This window comes from Littorina saxatilis, linkage group LG12, assembly GCF_037325665.1.
Source record: "Littorina saxatilis isolate snail1 linkage group LG12, US_GU_Lsax_2.0, whole genome shotgun sequence".
Lineage (NCBI taxonomy): Eukaryota > Metazoa > Mollusca > Gastropoda > Littorinimorpha > Littorinidae > Littorina > Littorina saxatilis.
The window spans coordinates 82,618,746-82,635,010 of NC_090256.1; positions in this window are offsets into that span (position 1 = coordinate 82,618,746).

The window sequence follows — 16,265 nt, forward strand, 5'->3', positions numbered from 1 at the left end:
TCTTCTGCATCCCTTGCAGCCAAGAAGACACTATAAACATGTTTTCTAACATACTTAATTTGATGTTAAAAGTGTGTAAACATTGTTGTGAATATTTTTGAAACATCAGCCTATTAAAACAAATTAATAAATTAAACCTAATAGGGGTAATACTTATAAGAACCATAAAAATATAAACAAACATTAATAAAAGATTTGCAGTGAAAGACTGATTTTATTTATACAATTTGCAGGGTTTTTTTCAGTGCAATAATTTTGTCTTAATTCATTTCCTAGATTTGTTCTCTCCATTGATTGACAAATAAATACATTGTCAAGCCCTTTAAATACTGTCTATAGTATAGTGCCTTAGAAATATGATGATAACTAGAGTTTTTGTCTGTGTGACAAAGCATCAAAATATTCAAAAATATTCCAATAAGTGTGTGTGGGTGTGTAAGAGAGAGAGAGAGAGAAAAAACAACTTCAATGCATTATCTAACCCGTCAGTGTCTTTAATACATGAATTGGTAGAAAGCTGCATGTGTACAAATGGCTGCATAACTTGAGAATTCACATGCTCTTTTACGAATAAAATGACTTATTCACCACCTCAGACGTGAAGACATATTTTAAATACAGTGTAATAGGTACGTTCAGCAAACGTAAAGTTAATGTGCATGGTAAATAAGACCCACATGAGAAAGTCGCAACACACATCAGTGAGTTTTTGGTCTGCGCACGCATCCACAGCGGGGCACTGAGAAGAAAGCAGCAAATTAACGATACGAAAGTCATGAGATTTTTTCGACAGTCTTAATATTGCAAATGACTGTTGCATGGGTGTTACTCTTCCGGCTTTTGCCTGGATTTCCGGTTTTTGAAAAAATCTGAAGCCGGAAATTCCGGTTTTCCGGGTTTTCAAAAAAAAAAAAAAAAAAAAAGAGCTTCATTTCGCTAAGTTGAAATAACGAGCAGCGGTTCCGATCCGACTTTTGACACTGGTTCGCGTGCTTTCTCGGTTCGCTCCCTTGGATTTGCCGCCATCTTGCTTATTGTGATTTGGTTTCGTCGGTGTCCAGAAACTTTCTTTCAAACTTGAGCATTTTGGACCCCTGCCTTTCAGGTTTTTTTATTTTTCCCAGTAACACCCATGCTGTTGTTTCTTGATTTTGCTTTTTGTATTTTAGCAGCTTACGAAGAGACAGAAAAAAACATTTTAGAAATGTGACCACCATGACAAAATGATGATTGTTTTGAGACCATAAAAAACGTGTATATTTTGGAAGTCGTATCTAGACATTTTATGAGACAAAAATAATGGCTGTGAATACTTTGTGATAATCTGAATGCTGTATACAAATGTTGAATATTGTTGACTTTTGTTTGTTAGCCTGCTTCATTTGATTTTTGTTATCACCCAATGTCTTTCAATGTTCCGAATTATGTTCTTGTAAGAAACACATTTTCCATGGTTGTTTATAATCAACAATGTATGTATTTGACAGGAATATATTATCCTGTTGCTTGTGTTTGATTGCCATCTCATTTTCTATTTTCCTCTCAAGTTGTGTTACTAATTCTGTTGTTGTTTTCTTGGTGTTTTGTTGTTGTTAGTTGTCTGTGTTTTTTGTTTAAGGTGTGTGTATTTCAGATGACATGTATTGCTTTTCACTTCTCTCATTTCAGTGTTTAATTTTTCATTTAATATCATATTCTTACTCCGAATCACATTAGCATTGAGTCACCTGAGATGCTTATCACTGAAAAACGCTTACCCGGCTAAAGAATTTAAAGGGAAGCAACCCCATCACCAAAACGAAAGTGAAAGTAGCTTTGGTAATGGGCCAGTACACCGGGAGTTACCTCCCATACGGGTGTATGCCACGTCACTTCCTCTAGGAACACGTGCCTATTATCATACGTCTTTTTCACCTCGGAGAGGACGGTTCACTTTTTGACGCTCTGTGGCTGACCTTGTGTGTTTGAGTGACACCCGCCGGCCACGTTACCCAGCTTGTCTGCTCGCCTTGCCTACAGTTTGGTGAGCTCGTTCCCGTTTGTTGTTGGTTGTTTGCGCTGTTTCGTTACTGTACGTTGTCCGTTTTTTACGGACTTGTGTGTCAGTGACTTGCGTGTTTCGCCATTTTGTTGTGTGAGTTAGTTAGCTAACTCGTGTGACTTTGCTAGTAGCTCTGCGTGCCCTCTTTCTGTTTGGGCAAGTGTAGCTTTAGTATTTTGTTGACGCGTAAGCGTGTGTGTTTACTGTGTTTTCAGTCGTTTTGACTTACGTTTCAGTAAATCTTTTTACTTTGCCACGTGTTGTTGACGTTTGTGTCAGTGTCTTGCGTGTCGCCATTTTGTTGTGTGAGTTAGTTTTCTAGCTCGTGTGACTTTGTTTGTAGCTCTCCGTGCCTCTGCTTGTGGGGCAAGTTTAGCTATAGTATTTTGTTAACGCATTAGTGCGTGTGTTTACTGAATTTTCCAGTCGTTTAGACTTATGTTTCAGTAAATTTTTTTCGCGTTGCCACGTGTTGTTGTCAACATGTCTGATTCAGACAAGCGCCGTGGCAAGTCGGACCCCAAGGGGAAAATTAAGGCTAAGTCTTCCTCTTCCAAAGCAACGTTACTTGTTACAGACCAAGAGCGTAACACTTTGTTGGCTGTACCAATTTCGGCGCCTAGCGCTGTTACTACTTCTGCTTCTTTTGCGGCGCCTAGCGCTACTGTTACTTCTGCACCTGTCTCTACATCGGAGACTTCGTCTTCTTTGTTAGCACCTGGACAAGGTGCGTTGGTTTCCTCTCTGTTAAAGTCACTGGTTCCAGAAATCCGCAGCTTGGTGCAGGCAGAATTTCAGCGTTCCGTCGCCAGCAGTTCGGCGTTTCCGGCATCTGGCAGTGACGTCCGGGCATTGGCTTCCGTGTCTTTGTCCTCCACTTCCGGCTTGGAGCAGCGTCCTCCCTCTTCAGCGTCGGTTGGTAAGCAGAGCTGGTCCGATAGCCCTCGTGAGGCGCCTGGACGTTCTCCTTCGGGGGACAGCTCTTTCGCATCGGGTCACGACCGATACCTTGCTGATCTTTCATTTCCGGCGATAACCTACGAGGCCCCGGACTTGTTCGAACAGCGGCGGCAGTCGGTTTCGACTGCCGCATTTCCGGCACTTGCCGGAAGTGATGATCCGTCCGCTCCGGCACGCTACGGCGGTCGCGGCAGGATGGAGTATTCACTGACTTCCGGTCCTTCCGGATCGCGAAGTCAACCAGTGCAGTCTTCACTTCCGCATTTTGCGGTTCCGTTGACTACACTTCCGGTTTCGGCCGGAAACGCTTCTTCCTCTTCTGGTGGTTCCTTCCGGATACCAGATAGTGGATTACAGCGTGCGCCTTCCGGCTTTCAAGCGCCTAGGCTTGAGCAGGCATCACTCCACTCAGTCGGGGGAGTGACGTCAGCTCATCCAGCTCCGGTTTTTGCGGATGGTCGTCCTGCTTACCCTTTACCTTCACAGGGTTTTGGGCGGCAGGATGACGTTAGTGCTCAGGCTTTTCCGGTTTCCGGTTTGCCAGGGCATGCTTCTGCTTCCGGAACTGGTGACTTCGGTCATGGTTCCACGTGTGACTATTCTGATGCTCCATCAGTGGTCAGCGAGGAGTCGCGGGGCGTGTTTCCGTCGAAGCTCAAGTCTGTTCTTGACGTCGCGGCGGAAGTAACGTCTCGTTATTTTCCTGAAGGGGTGGTGGCTGCGGACTCTTCCGCATCATTCGTTCCTTCTGCCATGGCGGACTTCCGGCCGGCACAGGAGGATGTTTCTTCCTTCCGGTTCGCCGAGTCTCCGTCAGTGGCTTACCAACTTTCGCATTCACTGGTTCGTCCAGCACATGCGGGGAGTGGTATTCGGCCAGTGCCTGTTCCGTTACTGCTTCCTTTTGGTCCAGTTCCGGAATCAGCTCAGCAGTGGGTGGCTTCAGCTGCCCAAGCCTCTTCCTTCGTGCCTACGGCCAATAGGAAGCTTGGCATGCCCAATCAGAGCCAGAATTGGCTGGCGTCTTTTGCACTCCCTAGGGCTACCCTTCCGGTTTCCCGGGAATTGCTGCCTCTTCTGGCTAAACCGATCAAGCGTGATTCGGTTTTGCCGGTTTCCGAGGCTTCCCTCCTCTCTGCTGAGGAGGTTGGACGTCGGCAGATCGAACTGTCCTCCATTGCGGAGACTCTCGTTCGGGCTCTGTCTCGGGCATTGACCGATTCGCTAGTTCCTTTCACTCTCAGTGAAGAACAGAATGCGGACGATGTCTCTGCGCTTTTGACCGCATTGGCCAAGGTCAATGAGGAACAATTGCGTCTTTCCTCCCTGCAGTACACCCAAGCGGTACTCTGCAGGAGGGATCTCTTCCTCTCGCAGTCCCAATTCACGGAGCTGGCTACTAGGGAGACCTTGAGAGTCTCCCCGGTCTCAGAGGAGTCTCTCTTCTGTCCGCTGGCACTGGATGCCAGACAGAAGGAGATTCAGTCAAACAAGGACAGTCAGTTCCTTGACTACACTCTGAAGGGGGTGAAACAGTCTCAGCCTTCTAAACAGAAGCAGGCTCAGACATCGTCTAACCCCAAGCCAGCTCAGAAGCGGCAGGCTTCGCCGGCCGCTCGTGGTGGGAAGAAGAGGACGGCATCGGGGAGGGGGCGTGGCGGCTCTGGAAGTAAGCCACACCCCCAATGAAGCGCTCCCGATCTCACCTCCCTCCCGCCCTCCACCTTGGTGATGGCGGGAGGCCCCTCCCGGGCACTTTCTCGTTGGATGTCGGTAGTAGACAGCCAATGGATTGTGGGAGTGGTGAGTTCGGGCTTCCGTCTACTCTGGCGGGAGGAAAAGGCGCCTCTTACCCGAGTGCCTCCGCGGTTCAAGCCCCCCTTCTCGCAGGAAGCACGTTCCGTCTTGCAGTCGGAAATTGCCTCCCTGGAGCAGAAGGGCGCGGTGGAGAGAGTTCGGGTCCACAGCTCCCTGGGATTTTACGGGCGTCTGGTCGCTGTTCCCAAAGCATCAGGAGGATGGCGTCCCGTGTTGGATTTATCTCTCCTCAATACTTTCTTGAGGGAGATAAAATTCAAGATGGAGACGCCAGCCTCTGTCCGAGACTCTCTCCGCCCAGGAGACTGGGTGACCTCGATCGATCTCACGGACGCATACTTTCACATTCTTATGCATCCGACCGACCGGAAATGGCTTCGTTTCCGGTGGGGAGATCAGATCTACCAGTTTCGCGCACTCCCTTTCGGGCTGTCTCTCGCACCGTGGATTTTCACCATGGTGGTGAGACAGGTCTGTGCACTGGTGAGGTCCCAGGGTATCCGTCTGCGGGCTTATCTGGACGACTGGCTCATCATGAACCAGTCCCAGAGCGGCTGTTCGCAGGATACCCTGACGGTTCTTCGAGAATCCAACTGGTTGGGGTTCTCGATCAACCGGGTAAAGTCGGAGCTGACCCCGTCACAGACATTCACTTATCTGGGGATGTCTTTCGACACGGTCGCTTGGACTGTCCAGCCTTCTCAGAGAAGGGTGGACAAGCTCCAAGCTCAGATTCGCTCCACTTTACCTCTCCTGATGGCTTCCATCCGCTCGCTCGCCTCCATCTTGGGGCAGATGGAGTCTATGGCTCTTCTGGTTTCACTGGGCCGGGTCCACAAATGTCCGCTTCAGTTCGCGCTGAAGCCGTTTGTGGACTCTCCTCTGGTGGACTGGGACGCCCTCATCCCTTTGCAGGGATGGTTCCAGTCTGCGACCCTTCCGTGGTTGCACACGGAGTGGGTCTGCAGAGGTGTTCCGATCGTCGTGCCCCTCCCCGACCTGGACCTCTTTACAGATGCGTCCAGGGAGGGTTGGGGGGCACATACAGATCTTCAGACTCCTCCCTTTCCGTTACTCAGCCGAGTAATCCGGAAAGCGGAGATGGAGGAGCCGGCCCTTCTTCTTCTGGTCGCTCCTCTGTGGCCGTCGCAGGTCTGGTTTCCAGATCTTCTTCGGCTTGCCCAAGGGCCCCCCATTCCTCTCGCACTCGTGCGAGGGGAACTAGTGCAGCCCCGAACAGGCATTCCACACGAGGAGCCCAGTCTTCTGAAGCTTCACGTGTGGAAGTTGTTCGGGACTCGCTGAAGCGCTCTGGGGCGTCGTCTTTGACTCTGGACTTGGTGGCTCGCTCGCATAGAGCGTCCACCTCTTCAGTTTATGCTTCCCACTGGAAGGCATGGACTGCCTGGTGTTCAGCTAGAGGGGTGAGTTCGGTGGCTCCGCGCTCTATTCAGGTCGCTAACCACCTCTCTTTCATGTCTTCACAGGGCGCCTCAGTCTCCTCGTTGAGGGTCCGGCGCTCCGCTATCTCGGCGACTCTTCAGCAGATTGGTCGTTCTGTTCGAGTCGGGGGCGTTATAGCTGCAGTCATTAAAGGGGCTGCTCTTAAGGAAGCTAAAGCTCGTTTGCCCGCTCCCAAGTGGGACTTGTTTTTAATCCTGGAATTCCTTCGTTCTGCGGATTTTGAGCCTTTAAGCGAGGCCAGTCTGTTCAATGTCACTCGCAAAGCGCTGTTTCTCCTTTTGTTGGCTACGGCCCGACGGGGTAGCGAGGTCCACGCCCTGTCGGGTCAGCCTGGAGATATCTCCTTTGAGCCGGACGGTTCCGCATCTTTGCGTTTCCGGCCTGATTTCCTGGCCAAGAATCAGTCTCCGGGGCAGGCCTCTCCGCTGGTTAGAGTTAAGGCTCTGACCAGCGCGTTGGCCCCGGGTGACCCCGATTCGGTCAATTGCCCTGTGAGGGCACTTCGTCTGTACTTAGCCCGGACTCAGCCGATTCGGTCTAGTTCTCAGAAGTTGTTGTTTATCTCTCTCCTTACTAGGCGCGAGAAAGATTTGTCGAAGGTAACGTTGGCCCGGTGGGTGTCCTCGCTCATCAAGCAGGCTTATGAGTGGAGGCGCACAAAGAGGGGGGGGGTTATGCCCTCCTTGCCACTTGACTCGGCCCGAGCCCATGAGACGAGGGCGTGGGCATCCTCTCTGGCAGTTCTGCGCTCCAGACGTCTAGAGGAGGTGCTGACAACTGCGTATTGGCGTTCCGAAGATGTTTTCATAAACTTTTATCTTCGGGACGTCATAGCTCTTCGACAGGATGGCTCCAGAGGCCTTCCAGCGCTCATAGCAGCAGGCCAGTTCCTGTCCAGAACTTGATGGTGAGTTTTGATTCATTTCTAGCCCACCGCCTTGTTGATGTTATCTGCTAATGTGATTCGGAGTAAGAATATGATATTAAATGGAAAATTTCCTAAATAAATTATCATTTAATTAATATACTTACCCGAATCACATACTGTATTCCCTCCCACCTGCCCCGCTTATGGTTTTAAGATTTTTTAAAGCCGTATGATAATAGGCACGTGTTCCTAGAGGAAGTGACGTGGCATACACCCGTATGGGAGGTAACTCCCGGTGTACTGGCCCATTACCAAAGCTACTTTCACTTTCGTTTTGGTGATGGGGTTGCTTCCCTTTAAATTCTTTAGCCGGGTAAGCGTTTTTCAGTGATAAGCATCTCAGGTGACTCAATGCTAATGTGATTCGGGTAAGTATATTAATTAAATGATAATTTATTTAGGAAATTTTCCATTTCTTCGTATTTTTGAAGAATGTGGATCTAGGTATATGTTGAAGTGGGTTTTTTCAGTTATCATTGCATCTTGACTTTTTGGCCAAGATCAGAGTGTAGATAATTTCTCTCAATGTCTTCTTTTCTTGGGACAAAACTTGTTTAACACTGTTGTTGTTGTTGTTGTTGTTGTTGTTGTTGTTGTTGTTGTGCTGCAGACATCGGTGCTGTACTTTCTCTTGCGTTTTGTATTGCTATCAGCCGCGGTTAGAGTAAGTTTGTTACTGTTGAAATGGAGGGTGAAATTCTTATGGTTAATAGTGATCATAGACCTATATTAGATATAGGTCCCTGATAGTGATGAACAATATCAGTGATACTCTTTGATCTAGCGGTAAGATTGTGGCTGCACTTCAATTGTGATGAATGACAAGCTCTCAAAATCTCCCGCAGTGGGGCACTGCGGTTATGAAATTAAAGGCCCCTCCTGTTTTTGGAACCGCAGGAGCTTTCTAGTTTGCTGTTAGGTAGATTTTTGGTTCCTCTTTCATGTCATGCTCTCTTTTTCTTCATGAATTCTTTTCTTTTTTCTGCCTTCTTGCTCATTCACCTGTATTTTTTCCAAAAATCTCTTCTCTTGCCGCTTGTCTCGCGATTCATGTATAGTTTAATCTGTTAGTGTTCTGATGTAAGTCCAGCAGTAGATAGGTTAAGCCTATTTTAACATACTGGAAACTGGTAATCTTCCAGTAGGTATTAATTTAGTTTTACTAAAGCCTGCTGGGACACAAGTAATGGGTTAGTGCATTTGTAAACAGGAATCGCTTGACAAGTGGCCCCCTTCATCCCCCCCTTCCTCGTCCTGATATGGCTCTGCGTAGTCGGCTGGACGTTAAGCAACAAATAAACAAACGAACAAACTCTCAAAATCGGGTTAGGGGGAAGAATTTACCCGATGCTCCCCAGCATGTCGTAAGAGGCGACTAACGGATTCTGTTTCTCCTTTTACCCTTGTTAAGTGTTTCTTGTATAAAATATAGTCAATTTTTGTACAGATTTTAGTCAAGCAGTATGTAAGAAATGTTAAGTCCTTTGTACTGGAAACTTGCATTCTCCCAGTAAGGTAATATATTGTACTACGTTGCAAGCCCCTGGAGCAAATTTTTGATTAGTGCTTTTGTGAACAAGAAACAATTGACAAGTGGCTCTATCCCCTCTCCCCCCTTTCCCCGTCGCGATATAACCTGCGTGGTTGAAAACGACGTTAAACACCAAATAAAGAAAGAAATAAAAAAAGGACGAGAAACCTTTTTGTGGACAGTAAATATTAGCTGATGGCTCTACTGATCGAAGCATCCTACTCTTTGAAAATGGTGTATATTATTTGCCTCTTCACACACTTTATTTAAGGATGGAAAAGGAAGCCATATTTAGCCTTCCGCCATCTTAAGTGGTGTTCAACTGGAGTTTAACGACCATGTTGAAAATTAGAAATGTCCACAATGCTGTACCACAAATATTACTATTTAATTTGTTTGGAGTTGTTTCTGTACCACTTCAGACAGTCCCGCAGTGGGGCACTGCGGTTATGAAATTAAAGGCCCCTCCTGTTTTTGGAACCGCAGGAGCTTTCTAGTTTGCTGTTAGGTAGATTTTTGGTTCCTCTTTCCTGTCATGCTCTCTTTTTCTTCATGAATTCTTTTCTTTTTTCTGCCTTCTTGCTCATTCACCTGTATTTTTTCCAAAAAATCTCTTCTCTTGCCGCTTGTCTCGCGATTCATGTATAGTTTAATCTGTTAGTGTTCTGATGTAAGCCCAGCAGTAGATAGGTTAAGCCTATTTTAACATACTGGAAACTGGTAATCTTCCAGTAGGTATTAATTTAGTTTTACTAAAGCCTGCTGGGACACAAGTAATGGGTTAGTGCATTTGTAAACAGGAATCGCTTGACAAGTGGCCCCCTTCATCCCCCCCTTCCTCGTCCTGATATGGCTCTACGTAGTCGGCTGGACGTTAAGCAACAAATAAACAAACAAACAAACTTCAGACAGAGAACTCTTGCTTATAGCTGTCACGATAATACAGGATACATTTTATAGAAGATGGTTGGCGCATTGTTCCCACATGTTGGAATTTTCCCCATCACTTTTTTTGTCTGTGAGACATTGTCTGTGTTACTCCGTTTTCACTGTGAATCTTTCTGAGTAATTGTTATGATTTCTTTGTGATACTTGACAAAGCCTGTTGGCAATAAAATCACTCTTTGTAAAAACAAATCTGTGCATGGAGTACGGGTTTGAATGTTCACACAGACACACACTGACAAACACACATTAAATTACATATTCTTACCCAACTCACATAGATAGCAATAGCTTCATTTTGTTGCTAAGGTATTGAAGCACTCATCCGTGGTAACACGGGAGGTAACTCTTAAAAACAAATCTCTATACCATATAAGGCATGGTCCATGGTAGTTACCTCCCCTACCAGTATCCTGCGCATGCGCCGGACGTACACCGGTGACACTCATTCCTTTTCCTTCAACCCACGTTGCATGACGTGTTTGAGGTGCTCAGGCTTTTTCTTAAGCCATCGGCCTACCTTTCAGGGAAGGCCATCAAATCTTGGTAACATATCAACGTCCTTCTTCACTTCTTCAGGAATCAGTGAGAGCGTTCCTTTTTTGTTTAACGAGAAGATTTCTTAGCGTTTTTGAAAGCTTTGCAACTTGTCTTTTGTAACAGTGGTCCGCCATTTTTTACTTTCAAAATGGCCGACAACCTAGACATAAAGAGAAAACTAAGAGCTCTGCCAAGCAGACTTGCTCACCTGTTTCTCAATTAGGCAAAACGGTTAAAGCTGGCGCTAAACCACGAACTTCTTCTACTACTCATAGCTCTCAAAGTTCTAAAAGGTTCCTTAGCGAGAAGCCGTCTTTGGTTGGGACTTTAACCTGATAAGCATGCAGCATTCTATTCTATTGTTGATAGATACCGCTTCTCCCTCAGTTGACATTTCAGCTTCGGTTAATAACCACAGGTGTTACAAATGAAGTTAAGCGAGAGGAGCTTCTTGTCCTCTTTTTGTCATTGTTTATTCTGAGGTTCAGGACATGTTAACTCCGTCGCGATATAACCTTCGTGGTTGAAAACGACGTTAAACACCAAATAAAGAAAGAAAGAAAGAAAAGACATGTTAACTGCTGATTGTAAACAAATAGCAAGTTAGGCTTCTCTGCTAGCTGCTCCCTTCCGGAGTAGGTAACGCACGGTCGCTCGCACGTGTTCGTTACGAACCTTCTGCAACCATTACGTCTTCCGACGTTGTTGCAGAGCCGACAGATGCGTTTAGGTCGTAGTCAGGTTTTCCTGTCAACGAACTTTTGTCTGCCTGTCAGACATCAGCACCGCCCAGTCCTCTTGGCGCTTTGGCGTTGCGGGCGGTGTTTGCCTTGGCGAAGCACGCAAACCTGCGTCAAGTTTTGGTAACGCAAAGTCTCTCGCGCGGGTTCGTTCAGAGCCGGCTGCAACCATTACGTCTGCCGACGTGGTTGCAAAACCTACAGTGGTGTTGGACTCGTCGTCAGGTGTTCCTTTCGACAAATTTTTGTCTGATTTTCAGACATCAGCACCTCCTGGTCCTCTCGGCGCTTACGCGTCGGCAGAAGGTGTTCTTGGCGAAGTACGCAAACCTGCGGCAACGGTTTCCGCTTTCGCGGAAGTGCATACCAGCCAAAAGGTTCATTCCTCATGTCAGCCTTATGCCCTACCGGGGTACGGGTTGGGGTGTGAAGAGCATGTGTCCGCTACTTCCGGTAGTAGGACAACAGGATCTTCCGGTTGCCATTCGTTGGGTCCGGTTGGTGCTGATGCTTACCAATCCACTGCTGGTTCCGCTTCCGCGGCTGCGGCTTCCGGTGGCAGGATGGTATTGCCTTCCGCCGATAACACTTCGGTGTTGGCGGTCGGCACTCATCAGCCTCTGCTTCCGGTTTCGCTTCGGCGGTTTCCGGGTGGTCGGAGTCTGATGCTTACCGATCCGCTGCTGGATCCGCTTCCGCTTCCGCGGTTGGGTTTCCGATGGCAGGATGGTATCGCCTTCCGCCAATAACACTGTCGGTGTTGGCGGTCGGCACTCATCAGCCTTTGGCTTCCGGTTCGCTTCGGCGGTTTCCGGCGCCGTTGTACAGGCTACAACCATTTCCACTTCCAGTTGTTCAGCTGGCATGAGGCTGGTCGATGGAGGATCCGTTCAAGGATGTCCAACTTCCAGTTGTTCAGCTGGCATGAGGCAGGTCGATGGAGGATCCGTTCAAGGATGTCCAACTTCCAGTTGTTCAGCTGGCATGAGGCAGGTCGATAGAGGATCCGTTCAAGGATGTCCAACTTCCGGGGGGTTTTCCCAATCATTTCCGGCTTCGGCCGATGTTGCCTCTGCGGGGTTGATTTCCGGATCTCACACTTTCGATGATCGTTGGGATACTCCGGAACAGGGTGATGAGGATGTGGAAGACGATGCCTCTGAGGCAGATGGGAATGCCCCTTTTTCGACTTCCGGTTAAGCTGCCAACTAAGTTGGCCTTAGCCGCAGAGGTCACTACACACTATTACCCGGAGGGAGTAGCTGTAGCGTCTTCATCTGCTGTTCCTCCACCTTCAGCTTTGCTGATTTGAGCCTTCTCAGGAAAATCTTCGAACTTTAAGTTCTTAGAGCATCCCTCGGTGGCATTTGAACTTGCGAAAGTTTTCTCAAATGATTTTCATCTTCCACCACTTTCTTCGTTGGCAGCGCTCGGTGAAGCACCTGCTGCGGCATTGCCTTGGCCTGCGTCACCCGCGCAAGTAGCGCATCACTCGCTGAGCGCTATCCGTAGGCCTCGGTTAACACCAAGCCTAAGAACTTAACTTATTCTTTTGTTCTAACTACGGAACCGCTTCTGGTTACACCGGATTTGACGAACATCCTTTAGGATGGTTATAACAAGGACAAGGATCTCGGAGCTGTGGAAGAATGCGGCTGCACTTCTTTAGAATTATCGTCTTTGTCTGAGACTTTGATTCGTTATCTCTCTCGTGCAATTACGTCCTCACTGGATCCCTTTGTGTTCCTTCAGGACGCAGAGCCAAAGGATGTAGCTTTGCTGTTCGCAGCTTGGGAGAAGGTCTCAGCTGAACGAATGGTTCTTTAGGCGAGACTTTAATCGCTTCCTTTCTCGAAGGTTCTCTTCTCGAACATGATCTGCTGGACGCACTGCATTAGCAGCCCTAGCAGGCCAAAGACTTACAGTCTGTTAAGCTTTCAGAGCTGGCATTTTCAAGAAACAAACCAAACGCAGCGGACCTCCCGCTCCTTAGTTCTCGGCGTCAGCTAACACTGGCCAGAGTTCGAAGTCTGGTTCGTCTTCTCGGGATAAGAGTCGGCCTCAAACCTTCCCCAAGAACTAGCCCTCCTTCGGAGAGCGGGGGTCAGGCCGTAAGCCTAACCCTTAATGACGCTCCCCTGGTCAGAGCTTCCTATGGAACACGCACAGTGCACATTGACCAGAACTCCTCCTGCTTTTCGTTTCCGGCCAGAGTAGAAGCCAGGGATTTTATTACAGGCCGGGGTCTCCCTTCTGCTTCAGAGGAAAGCTGTGGCTGTGGAATTCTGTTTGTCATTCCAAAAGCCTTGGGAGCATAGCGTCCGGTTCTAGATCTGTCTAATTTAAACCTTTTCTTAGGAAGAGAAGGTTTACAAGGGAGACAACCACTTCATTGAGGGCGTCCGCCCCGTGATCGGGAGGTCGTGGGTTCGAACCCCGGCCGGGTCATACCTAAGACTTTAAAATTGGCAATCTAGTGGCTGCTCCGCCTGGCATTTAGGGGTTAGTGCTAGGACTGGTTGGTCTGGTGTCAGAATAATGTGACTGGGTGAGACATGAAGCCTGTGCTGCGACTTCTGTCTTGTGTGTGGCGCACGTTATATGTCAAAGCAGCACCGCCCTGATATGGCCCTTCGTGGTCGGCTGGGCGTTAAGAAAACAAACAAACAAACTTCATTGAGGGAGGCACTGAGGCCTTCCTATTGGGTCACTTTCATTGACCGAACCGACACTTACTTCCACATTTTGATACACAAAACAGATCGGAAGTAGCTACATTTTAATTCAGAGCCTCAGTCAGGGCACTGACTTCGATTCTAAGTCAATTGCCCCCCGCGGGTTAGGGGGAGTCCCATATTGGTTGGGACGAGAAAGAATTTACCCGATGCTCCCCAGCATGTCGTAAGAGGCGACTAACGGATTCTGTTTCTCCTTTTACCCTTGTTAAGTGTTTCTTGCTGAGAATATAGTCAATGTTTGTAAGAAATGTTAAGTCCTTTGTACTGGAAACTTGCATTCTCCCAGTAAGGTAATATATTGTACTACGTTGCAAGCCCCTAGAGCAAATGTTTGATTAGTGCTTTTGTGAACAAGAAACAATTGACAAGTGGCTCTATCCCATCACCCCCCTTCCCTCCGTCGCGATATAACCTTGAACGGTTGAAAACGACGTTAAACACCAAATAAAGAAAGAAAGATTCTAAGTCAATGGGAATCCATGGCCGCTTTGATCCCTTTGGGTGAGTCTGTACAAGCGGCCCTTCAAGAAGCCCTGAACTCCAGGTGGAAACCAGAATTGCAGGGCTGGAACATGTTAGTGTCTTTTCACGACTGGTTCACAGACATGACCAAACAATGAATACTCACGCCATTGCTCATGCAAGGCTTTCCCATTGGTTCTCCCTCCACCATCGAAGCTCCTCTTCACGGACGCATCTCTCATGGGGTGGGGGGCTCATATAGACGACCACACGACTTTCGGTCAGTGGACGCTGGCGCAGGCCTCTTGGCACATCAACATGCTAGAGATGGAAGCAGTTTTTCTGTCTCTTCTAGAATTCCTTCCCCTTGTCAGGGTAGAACATGTGTTGATACAATCAGACAACACCACAGTGGTGTCATCTCAACAAGCAAGGGCGCTCTAGCTCACTATCGCTTTCACATCGAGCTTGCGAGATTCAGATGTGGTGTTACCACCACGAGATCTTATTATCAGCGAAGTACTTTTCTAGGAGGCTGAATAGCTTGGCGGACTCTCCAAGTCGGTCGGCCAAGATGGTCCACACAGAATGGACTCTATCTCACCACGCGCTTCTACCCCTCCGGGCGCATGCGGAGAAGCCGCTGATAGACTTATTTGTCACTCGGTACTATCGCCGTCTGCCGATGTTCGTCTCCCCGTTCCCGGACCCCGAAGCATGGAAGATCATCGCTCTCGAAAATATTTTGAGCGGCCTGCCGGTCGCACCATAGGGGCTCTTTCAACCTTGGTTTCCAGACCTTCTAAGGCTGGCAAGAGGGCCCCCGATTTCCGCTCGAGCTACACGGGTGGCAATTGTACGGGAATCATCGAGACGCTCAGGGGCTTCGGCCTCAACTCTGGATTTGGTCCAGAGATCCCATAGGGGTTCAACGTCTTCGATTTACACCTCACATTTGGCTGGCTTGGACCAAATGGCGTAATGTTAACGGAAAGAACTCCACTTCTTCCCGTTCAATGCAGGTGGCGAACCACGTATCCTGGCTTTCCGGCCAGGGAGTTTTCTCCTACTTCTTTGAAGTAAGACGATACGCGATATCAGTTACACCGTAACAGCTAGGTCGCACTATTTCACTTGGGGGCGTTATCGCCAGCGTGATTAAGGGAGCCTCCCTTCGGTTTGCTGAAAACAAATCTCCCGTCCCGACTTGGGATTTGCTCCTAGTTTTGGAGTATTTGAGATCGGATTCTTTGAGCCGTTACAAAAGCTAGCCTTGCTAATCTAACACGGAAAGCGGTCATGGTTACTCTACTAGCTTCTTCTAGAAGTGGGAGTAAGTGCATTAATTGTCTGTCTGATTTTGCTATAGACATCTCTTTGGAGAAAGACGGATCTATGGCGCTTAGGTTTCGTTCAAATTTTCTCGCAAATAAGCAGAAACCGGATAAACCAGCTCCGAGTCTGATAATACAATTCAAACCGTTGAGCAATATTTTGGAGCCATTTTTTAACCAATTGACCATTTCGAGTTTTGAAAGCTTTTCTGACTCGCACTGTTCCGTTTAGATCACCAAAACAAAGGCTCTTGTTCATATCCATCAACACTGGTAGAGGCAATGACTTAGTGAAGTCATCCTTAGCTAGATGGACTGCCACATTGATTAGGCATACCTACAAGTGATGACAAGAGAACGGGGGGGGGGGGGGGCAGTCAGTCCTCCCTCTTCAGGCAGCACGGACTCAAGAAATATCGAAGTCCGGCCTTCGTCGAAGATTGCTTGGCCAAAATTTCAATCAATTTGATTGAAAAATGAGGGTGTGACAGTGCCGCCTCAACTTTTACAAAAAGCTGGATATGACGTCATCAAAGGTATTTATCGAAAAAAAGAAAAAAACGTCCGGGGATATCATTCCCAGGAACTTTCATGTAAAATTTCATAAAGATCGGTCCAGTAGTTTGGTCTGAATCGCTCTACACACACACACACACTTGACAAAACTTGACTAAATGTAAAAAATGAACACAGAGACAAAAACCGGTTGTTGCAGCCTGAATTCTATAAAGAAAAATATTAATAAAAAAATGTGTTTAAAAAAT